Source organism: Idiotropiscis lumnitzeri, unplaced genomic scaffold (genome assembly GCF_059441095.1).
Source record: "Idiotropiscis lumnitzeri isolate Australia: NSW breed Sydney's pygmy pipehorse unplaced genomic scaffold, RoL_Ilum_1.0 HiC_scaffold_311, whole genome shotgun sequence".
NCBI lineage: Eukaryota > Metazoa > Chordata > Actinopteri > Syngnathiformes > Syngnathidae > Idiotropiscis > Idiotropiscis lumnitzeri.
Genome location: NW_028283849.1, coordinates 25,001 through 35,000, shown reverse-complemented (window position 1 = coordinate 35,000; position 10,000 = coordinate 25,001).

The following is a 10,000-nucleotide window of genomic DNA, read 5'->3' as shown; positions in this document are numbered from 1 at the left end:
CCCCCGGACGCGAGGTGGGCCGAGTGGCCCCTAAGTTCAACCGCGTGGAGGCTCCGGAGGAGACAGGCCGGCGTCCGTGAAAGTCAGGCCGAAGAGGATGGCCTCCCCCCGGACGCGAGGTGGGCCGAGTGGCCCCTAAGTTCAACCGCGTGGAGGCTCCGGAGGAGACAGGCCGGCATCCGTGAAAGTCAGGCCGAAGAGGACGGCCTTCCCCCGGACGCGAGGTGGGCCGAGTGGCCCCTAAGTTCAACCGCGTGGAGGCTCCGGAGGAGACAGGCCGGCGTCCGTGAAAGTCAGGCCGAAGAGGATGGCCTCCCCCCGGACGCGAGGTGGGCCGAGTGGCCCCTAAGTTCAACCGCGTGGAGGCTCCGGAGGAGACAGGCCGGCATCCGTGAAAGTCAGGCCGAAGAGGACGGCCTTCCCCCGGACGCGAGGTGGGCCGAGTGGCCCCTAAGTTCAACCGCGTGGAGGCTCCGGAGGAGACAGGCCGGCGTCCGTGAAAGTCAGGCCGAAGAGGATGGCCTCCCCCCGGACGCGAGGTGGGCCGAGTGGCCCCTAAGTTCAACCGCGTGGAGGCTCCGGAGGAGACAGGCCGGCGTCCGTGAAAGTCAGGCCGAAGAGGATGGCCTCCTCCCGGACGCGAGGTGGGCCGAATTGCACTAAGTGCGACCAGGGGTTGGACGTTTAGGTGACCAGGGGTGGGCCACTTAGGCGACCAGGGGTGGGCAGCTTAGGTGACCAGGGGCGGCAGGTTTAGGCGACCAGGGGTGGGCCACTTAGGCGACCAGGGGTGGGCCACTTAGGCGACCAGGGGTGGGCCACTTAGGCGACCAGGGGTGGGCCACTTAGGCGACCAGGGGTGGGCCACTTAGGCGACCAGGGGTGGGCCACTTAGGCGACCAGGGGTGGGCCACTTAGGCGACCAGGGGTGGGCCACTTAGGTGACCAGGGGCGGCAGGTTTAGGCGACCAGGGGTGGGCCGTTTAGGTGACCAGGGGTAAGGGGTTTAGGCGACCAGGGGTGGGACGTTTAGGTGACCAGGGGTGGGACGTTTAGGTGACCAGGGGTGGGCCACTTAGGCGACCAGGGGTAAGGGGTTTAGGTGACCAGGGGTAAGGGGTTTAGGCGACCAGGGGTGAGACGTTTAGGCGACCAGGGGTAAGGGGTTTAGGTGACCAGGGGTAAGGGGGTTAGGCGACCTGGGGCTGGAGAGGAGCACCTTCCCCGGGCACAGGCAGGGAGCGAGCGCCCACCCCCAGCTCCATCGCTCCGGGGGTAATAGGCCGGCGTCTGCCACACTTAGCCCGGAGAGGAGCACCTTCCCCGGGCACGGGCCGGGAGCGAGCGCCCCCCAGCTCCATCGCTCCGGGGGTAATAGGCCGGCGTCTGCCACACTTAGGCCGGAGAGGAGCACCTTCCCCGGGCACGGGCGGGGAGCGAGCGCCCCCCAGCTCCATCGCTCCGGGGGTAATAGGCCGGCGTCTGCCACACTTAGCCCGGAGAGGAGCACCTTCCCCGGGCACGGGCGGGGAGCGAGCGCCCCCAGCTCCATCGCTCCGGGGGTAATAGGCCGGCGTCTGTCACACTTAGCCCGAATAGGAGCACCTTCCCCGGGCACGGGAGGTGCCAAGCGGCCCCTAAGTCTACCCTCATGGAAGCTCCGGAGGAGGAGGGCGGGCGTGTGTCACACTTAGCCCGGAGAGGAGCACCTTCCCCGGGCACAGGCGGTGCCAAGCGGCCCCTAAGTTTGCCCTTATGGAAGCTCCGGAGGAGGAGTGCGGGCGTGTGTCACACTTAGCCCGGAGAGGAGCACCTTCCCCGGGCACAGGCGGTGCCAAGCGGCCCCTAAGTTTGCCCAAATGGAAGCTCCGGAGGAGGAGTGCGGGCGTGTGTCACACTTGGCCCGAATAGGAGCACCTTCCCCGGGCACAGGCGGTGCCAAGCGGCCCCTAAGTTTACCCTCATGGAAACTCCGGAGGAGGAGGGCGGGCGTGTGTCACACTTGGCCCGAATATGAGGACCTTCCCCGGGCACAGGCCGTGCCAAGCGGCCCCTAAGTCTACCCTTATGGAAGCTCCGGAGGAGGAGTGCATGCTGCCTGACAGTGAAGCCGAATAGGAGCACCTTCCCCGGGCACAGACGGTGCCAAGCGGCCCCTAAGTTTGCCCTTATGGAAGCTCCGGAGGAGGAGTGCATGCTGTGTGACAGTGAAGCCGAATAGGAGCACCTTCCCCGGGCACAGACGGTGCCAAGCGGCCCCTAAGTCTACCCTTATGGAAGCTCCGGAGGAGGAGTGCGGGCGTGTGTCACACTTGGCCCGAATAGGAGCACCTTCCCCGGGCACAGACGGTGCCAAGCGGCCCCTAAGTTTGCCCTTATGGAAGCTCCGGAGGAGGAGTGCATGCTGTGTGACAGTGAAGCCGAATAGGAGCACCTTCCCCGGGCACAGACGGTGCCAAGCGGCCCCTAAGTTTGCCCTTATGGAAGCTCCGGAGGAGGAGTGCATGCTGTGTGACAGTGAAGCCGAATAGGAGCACCTTCCCCGGGCACAGACGGTGCCAAGCGGCCCCTAAGTCTACCCTTATGGAAGCTCCGGAGGAGGAGTGCGGGCGTGTGTCACACTTGGCCCGAATATGAGCACCTTCCCCGGGCACAGGCGGTGCCAAGCGGCCCCTAAGTTTGCCCAAATGGAAGCTCCGGAGGAGGAGTGCGGGCGTGTGTCACACTTGGCCCGAATATGAGCACCTTCCCCGGGCACAGGCGGTGCCAAGCGGCCCCTAAGTTTGCCCAAATGGAAGCTCCGGAGGAGGAGTGCGGGCGTGTGTCACACTTGGCCCGAATATGAGCACCTTCCCCGGGCACAGACGGTGCCAAGCGGCCCCTAAGTTTGCCCAAATGGAAGCTCCGGAGGAGGAGTGCATGCTGCCTGACAGTGAAGCCGACTATGAGCACCTTCCCCGGGCACAGGCGGTGCCAAGCGGCCCCTAAGTCTACCCTCATGGAAGCTCCGGAGGAGGAGTGCGGGCGTGTGTCACACTTGGCCCGAATATGAGCACCTTCCCCGGGCACAGACGGTGCCAAGCGGCCCCTAAGTTTGCCCAAATGGAAGCTCCGGAGGAGGAGTGCACGCTGTGTGACAGTGAAGCCGAATATGAGCACCTTCCCCGGGCACAGGCGGTGCCAAGCGGCCCCTAAGTTTGCCCTTATGGAAGCTCCGGAGGAGGAGTGCATGCTGTGTGACAGTGAAGCCGAATATGAGCACCTTCCCCGGGCACAGGCGGTGCCAAGCGGCCCCTAAGTTTGCCCAAATGGAAGCTCCGGAGGAGGAGTGCGGGCGTGTGTCACACTTGGCCCGAATAGGAGCACCTTCCCCGGGCACGGGCGGTGCCAAGCGGCCCCTAAGTTTGCCCAAATGGAAGCTCCGGAGGAGGAGTGCATGCTGCCTGACAGTGAAGCCGAATATGAGCACCTTCCCCGGGCACAGGCGGTGCCAAGCGGCCCCTAAGTCTACCCTAATGGAAGCTCCGGAGGAGGAGGGCGGGCGTGTGTCACACTTGGCCCGAATAGGAGCACCTTCCCCGGGCACAGGCGGTGCAAAGCGGCCCCTAAGTCGGTAAAGGTTGAAATAAGTAAATAAATACAAAAAGGACGAGGGGGGAAAAAAAAAGGCAAAAACGTATAAAATTCCCCCATTCATTTCAATGGGCTCGGCCGAATTGGGCTTGCGGGACCGCCGAGGGCACGCCGGAGGGCGGTTGAGTCGGTAAAAGTTGAAATAAATGAATAAATACAAAAAGGACGAGGGGGGGGAAAAAAAAGGCAAAAACGTATAAAATTCCCCCATTCATTTCAATGGGCTCGGCCGAATTGGGCTTGCGGGACCGCCGAGGGCACGCCGGAGGGCGGTTGAGTCGGTAAAAGTTGAAATAAATGAATAAATACAAAAAGAACGAGGGGGGGGGAAAAAGGCAAAAACGTATAAAATTCCCCCATTCATTTCAATGGGCTCGGCCGAATTGGGCTTGCGGGACCGCCGAGGGCACGCCGGAGGGCGGTTGAGTCGGTAAAAGTTGAAATAAATGAATAAATACAAAAAGAACGAGGGGGGGAAAAAAAGGCAAAAACGTATAAAATTCCCCCATTCATTTCAATGGGCTCGGCCGAATTGGGCTTGCGGGACCGCCGAGGGCACGCCGGAGGGCGGTTGAGTCGGTAAAAGTTGAAATAAATGAATAAATACAAAAAGAACGAGGGGGGGAAAAAAAAGGCAAAAACGTATAAAATTCCCCCATTCATTTCAATGGGCTCGGCTAAAATGGGCCTGCAGTACTGCCGAGAGGCCGCCGGAGGACGCCCTAGTAGGCAAACGTTGATCCCCACACACGAGGGGTCAGTTAGGCGACCAGGGGTAGCGTTTAGGCGACCAGGGGTAGCGTTTAGGTGACCAGGGGAAGCGTTTAGGCGACCAGGGGTAGCGTTTAGGTGACCAGGGGTAGCGTTTAGGCGACCAGGGGTAGCGTTTAGGCGACCAGGGGTAGCGTTTAGGCGACCAGGGGTAGCTTTTAGGCGACCAGGGGTAGCTTTTAGGCGACCAGGGGTAGCGTTTAGGCGACCAGGGGCGTTGCAGTTCCGCCGAATTGCATTAGGGGCGCTGCAGTAGGCAAACGTTCTTCCCCCCTAGTCAGAGGGTCATTTGCCTACTTCCCAGGTTTACCCGGGTTTTCCAAAACACCTGGGGCACATTTTCAGGGATCACGTTTTTAGAAACAAAAATATTCATAATTTCTTCTAAGTCCCCTTTCCAGCGGGGAACTTTGAAACATTGTATCCGACCACTGAAGGCTGTTGGCGGGCACGGCGCGGCAAACAGCCCGCACTCAGGCATGGAGCTCCGGGGAAAGTTGCCTAATTTCTTCTAAGTCCCCTTTCCAGCGGGGAACTTTGAAACATTGTATCCGACCGTGGAAGGCTGTTGGCGGGCACGGCGCGGCTCATAGCCGGCCCTCAGGCACGGAGCTCCGGGTGAATTTTCACAAATTTCTTCTAAGTCCCCTTTCCAGCGGGGAACTTTGAAACATTGTATCCGACCGTGGAAGGCTGTTGGCGGGCACGGCGCGGCTCATAGCCGGCCCTCAGGCACGGAGCTCCGGGTGAATTTTCACAAATTTCTTCTAAGTCCCCTTTCCAGCGGGGAACTTTGAAACATTGTATCCGACCGTGGAAGGCTGTTGGCGGGCACGGCGCGGCTCATAGCCGGCCCTCGGGCACGGAGCTCCGGGTGAATTTTACAAATTTCTTCTAAGTCCCCTTTCCAGCGGGGAACTTTGAAACATTGTATCCGACCGTGGAAGGCTGTTGGCGGGCACGGCGCGGCTCATAGCCGGCCCTCGGGCACGGAGCTCCGGGTGAATTTTACAAATTTCTTCTAAGTCCCCTTTCCAGCGGGGAACTTTGAAACATTGTATCCGACCGTGGAAGGCTGTTGGCGGGCACGGCGCGGCTCATAGCCGGCCCTCGGGCACGGAGCTCCGGGTGAATTTTTACAAATTTCTTCTAAGTCCCCTTTCCAGCGGGGAACTTTGAAACATTGTATCCGACCGTGGAAGGCTGTTGGCGGGCACGGCGCGGCTCATAGCCGGCCCTCGGGCACGGAGCTCCGGATGAATTTTTACAAATTTCTTCTAAGTCCCCTTTCCAGCGGGGAACTTTGAAACATTGTATCCGACCGTGGAAGGCTGTTGGCGGGCACGGCGCGGCTCATAGCCGGCCCTCGGGCACGGAGCTCCGGGTGAATTTTCACAAATTTCTTCTAAGTCCCCTTTCCAGCGGGGAACTTTGAAACATTGTATCCGACCGTGGAAGGCTGTTGGCGGGCACGGCGCGGCTCATAGCCGGCCCTCGGGCACGGAGCTCCGGATGAATTTTTACAAATTTCTTCTAAGTCCCCTTTCCAGCGGGGAACTTTGAAACATTGTATCCGACCGTGGAAGGCTGTTGGCGGGGGTGCGCGGCTCATAGCCGGCCCTCGGGCACGGAGCTCCGGGTGAATTTTCACAAATTTCTTCTAAGTCCCCTTTCCAGCGGGGAACTTTGAAACATTGTATCCGACCGTGGAAGGCTGTTGGCGGGCACGGCGCGGCTCATAGCCGGCCCTCGGGCACGGAGCTCCGGGTGAATTTTACAAATTTCTTCTAAGTCCCCTTTCCAGCGGGGAACTTTGAAACATTGTATCCGACCAAAGGAAGGCTGTTGGCGGGCACGGCGCGGCTCATAGCCGGCCCTCGGGCACGGAGCTCCGGGTGAATTTTTACAAATTTCTTCTAAGTCCCCTTTCCAGCGGGGAACTTTGAAACATTGTATCCGACCGTGGAAGGCTGTTGGCGGGCACGGCGCGGCTCATAGCCGGCCCTCGGGCACGGAGCTCCGGATGAATTTTACTCAATTCTTCTAAGTCCCCTTTCCAGCGGGGAACTTTGAAACATTGTATCCGACCGTGGAAGGCTGTTGGCGGGCACGGCGCGGCTCATAGCCGGCCCTCAGGCACGGAGCTCCGGGTGAATTTTACTCAATTCTTCTAAGTCCCCTTTCCAGCGGGGAACTTTGAAACATTGTATCCGACCGTGGAAGGCTGTTGGCGGGCGCGGCGCGGCTCACAGCCCGCCCTCAGGCACGGAGCTCCGGGGAAATTTGCATCATTTCTTCTAAGTCCCCTTTCCAGCGGGGAACTTTCAAACATTGTATCCGACCACTGAAGGCTGTTGGCGGGCGCGGCGATGCTCACAGCCCGCCCTCAGGCACGGAGCTCCGGGGAAATTTGCCTCATTTCTTCTAAGTCCCCTTTCCAGCGGGGACCTTTCAAACATTGTATCCGACCACTGAAGGCTGTTGGCGGACGCGGCGCGGCTCACAGCCCGCCCTCAGGCACGGAGCTCCGGGGAAATTTGCCTCATTTCTTCTAAGTCCCCTTTCCAGCGGGGAACTTTGAAACATTGTATCCGACCGTGGAAGGCTGTTGGCGGGCACGGCGCGGCTCATAGCCGGCCCTCAGGCACGGAGCTCCGGGTGAATTTTACTCAATTCTTCTAAGTCCCCTTTCCAGCGGGGAACTTTGAAACATTGTATCCGACCGTGGAAGGCTGTTGGCGGGCACGGCGCGGCTCATAGCCGGCCCTCAGGCACGGAGCTCCGGGTGAATTTTCACAAATTTCCTCTAAGTCCCCTTTCCAGCGGGGAACTTTGAAACATTGTATCCGACCGTGGAAGGCTGTTGGCGGGCACGGCGCGGCTCATAGCCGGCCCTCAGGCACGGAGCTCCGGGTGAATTTTCACAAATTTCTTCTAAGTCCCCTTTCCAGCGGGGAACTTTGAAACATTGTATCCGACCGTGGAAGGCTGTTGGCGGGCACGGCGGGGCTCATAGCCGGCCCTCGGGCACGGAGCTCCGGGTGAATTTTTACAAATTTCTTCTAAGTCCCCTTTCCAGCGGGGAACTTTGAAACATTGTATCCGACCGTGGAAGGCTGTTGGCGGGCACGGCGGGGCTCATAGCCGGCCCTCGGGCACGGAGCTCCGGGTGAATTTTACAAATTTCTTCTAAGTCCCCTTTCCAGCGGGGAACTTTGAAACATTGTATCCGACCAAAGGAAGGCTGTTGGCGGGCGCGGCGCGGCTCATAGCCGGCCCTCGGGCACGGAGCTCCGGGTGAATTTTACAAATTTCTTCTAAGTCCCCTTTCCAGCGGGGAACTTTGAAACATTGTATCCGACCGTGGAAGGCTGTTGGCGGGCACGGCGCGGCTCATAGCCGGCCCTCGGGCACGGAGCTCCGGGTGAATTTTACTCAATTCTTCTAAGTCCCCTTTCCAGCGGGGACCTTTCAAACATTGTATCCGACCAAAGGAAGGCTGTTGGCGGACGCGGCGCGGCTCACAGCCCGCACTCAGGCACGGAGCTCCGGGGAAATTTGCCTCATTTCTTCTAAGTCCCCTTTCCAGCGGGGAACTTTCAAACATTGTATCCGACCACTGAAGGCTGTTGGCGGGCGCGGCGCGGCTCACAGCCCGCCCTCAGGCACGGAGCTCCGGGGAAATTTGCCTCATTTCTTCTAAGTCCCCTTTCCAGCGGGGAACTTTCAAACATTGTATCCGACCACTGAAGGCTGTTGGCGGGCGCGGCGCGGCTCACAGCCCGCCCTCAGGCACGGAGCTCCGGGGAAATTTGCCTCATTTCTTCTAAGTCCCCTTTCCAGCGGGGACCTTTCAAACATTGTATCCGACCACTGAAGGCTGTTGGCGGACGCGGCGCGGCTCACAGCCCGCCCTCAGGCACGGAGCTCCGGGGGAATTTGCCTCATTTCTTCTAAGTCCCCTTTCCAGCGGGGACCTTTCAAACATTGTATCCGACCACTGAAGGCTGTTGGCGGACGCGGCGCGGCTCACAGCCCGCCCTCAGGCACGGAGCTCCGGGGGAATTTGCCTCATTTCTTCTAAGTCCCCTTTCCAGCGGGGACCTTTCAAACATTGTATCCGACCACTGAAGGCTGTTGGCGGACGCGGCGCGGCTCACAGCCCGCCCTCAGGCACGGAGCTCCGGGGGAATTTGCCTCATTTCTTCTAAGTCCCCTTTCCAGCGGGGACCTTTCAAACATTGTATCCGACCACTGAAGGCTGTTGGCGGACGCGGCGCGGCTCACAGCCCGCCCTCAGGCACGGAGCTCCGGGGGAATTTGCCTCATTTCTTCTAAGTCCCCTTTCCAGCGGGGACCTTTCAAACATTGTATCCGACCACTGAAGGCTGTTGGCGGACGCGGCGCGGCTCACAGCCCGCCCTCAGGCACGGAGCTCCGGGGGAATTTGCCCCCCTCATTTCTTCTAAGTCCCCTTTAGGCGACCAGGGGTTGACAATTTAGGTGACCAGGGGTTGACAATTTAGGCGACCAGGGGTGACTTTTAGGCGACCAGGGGTGAGGTTTAGGCGACCAGGGGTGAGGTTTAGGCGACCAGGGGTGAGGTTTAGGCGACCAGGGGTAGCGTTTAGGCGACCAGGGGCGTTGCAGTTCCGCCGAATTGCATTAGGGGCGCTGCAGTAGGCAAACGTTTTTCCCCCTAGTCAGAGGGTCATTTGCCTACTTCCCAGGTTTACCCGGGTTTTCCAAAACACCTGGGGCACATTTTTAGGAACCACGTTTTTAGAAACAAAAATTCTTCTATGTCCACCTCCGTGAAAGAAATTGCCCAATGGTTCCCGCGGAAGAGAGCTGCCAGGCGGACGCATACTGCAATAACGGCCGCCCTGGCGCTCTGGTGGATGTTATCCTCGAAATTTCTTCTATGTGCCCATTCCAGCGGGCAACTTGCGAACAATGGTGTCCGACCATGGAAGGCTGTTGGCGGACGCGGCGCGGCTCACAGCCCGCCCTCAGGCACGGAGCTCCGGGGGAATTTTCCCCTCATTTCTTCTAAGTCCCCATTCCAGCGGGGAGCTTGCAAACGTGGTATCCGACCACTGAAGGCTGTTGGCGGGCACGGCCCCACCAGCGCAACACGGCACTTCCTATGACTCGGGTCCGACGCAGGAGGAGCGGTCCTCCCGGCCCCGCCACACGGCACTTCCTATGACTCGGGTCCGACGCAGGAGGAGCGGTCCTCCCGGCCCCGCCACACGGCACTTCCTATGACTCGGGTCCGACGCAGGAGGAGCGGTCCTCCCGGCCCCGCCACACGGCACTTCCCATGACTCGGGTCCGACGCAGGAGGAGCGGTCCTCCCGGCCCCACCACCGCCACACGGCACTTCCCATGACCCGGGGACCGACGCAGGAGGAGCGGTCCTCCCGGCCCCACCGCAACACACACAACCACTGACCGATTGGCAATCATGACCCGCCATCGGAGGGCCCCTGCCGGCCCCGGCCTCGCGCCGGGGTGTTCGGGTGGACGGTTCCTTCGGCCTGCGGGTCGACCTCTGAGCGTTGGCCGGCACCGCAGCACCGCAGCACACACA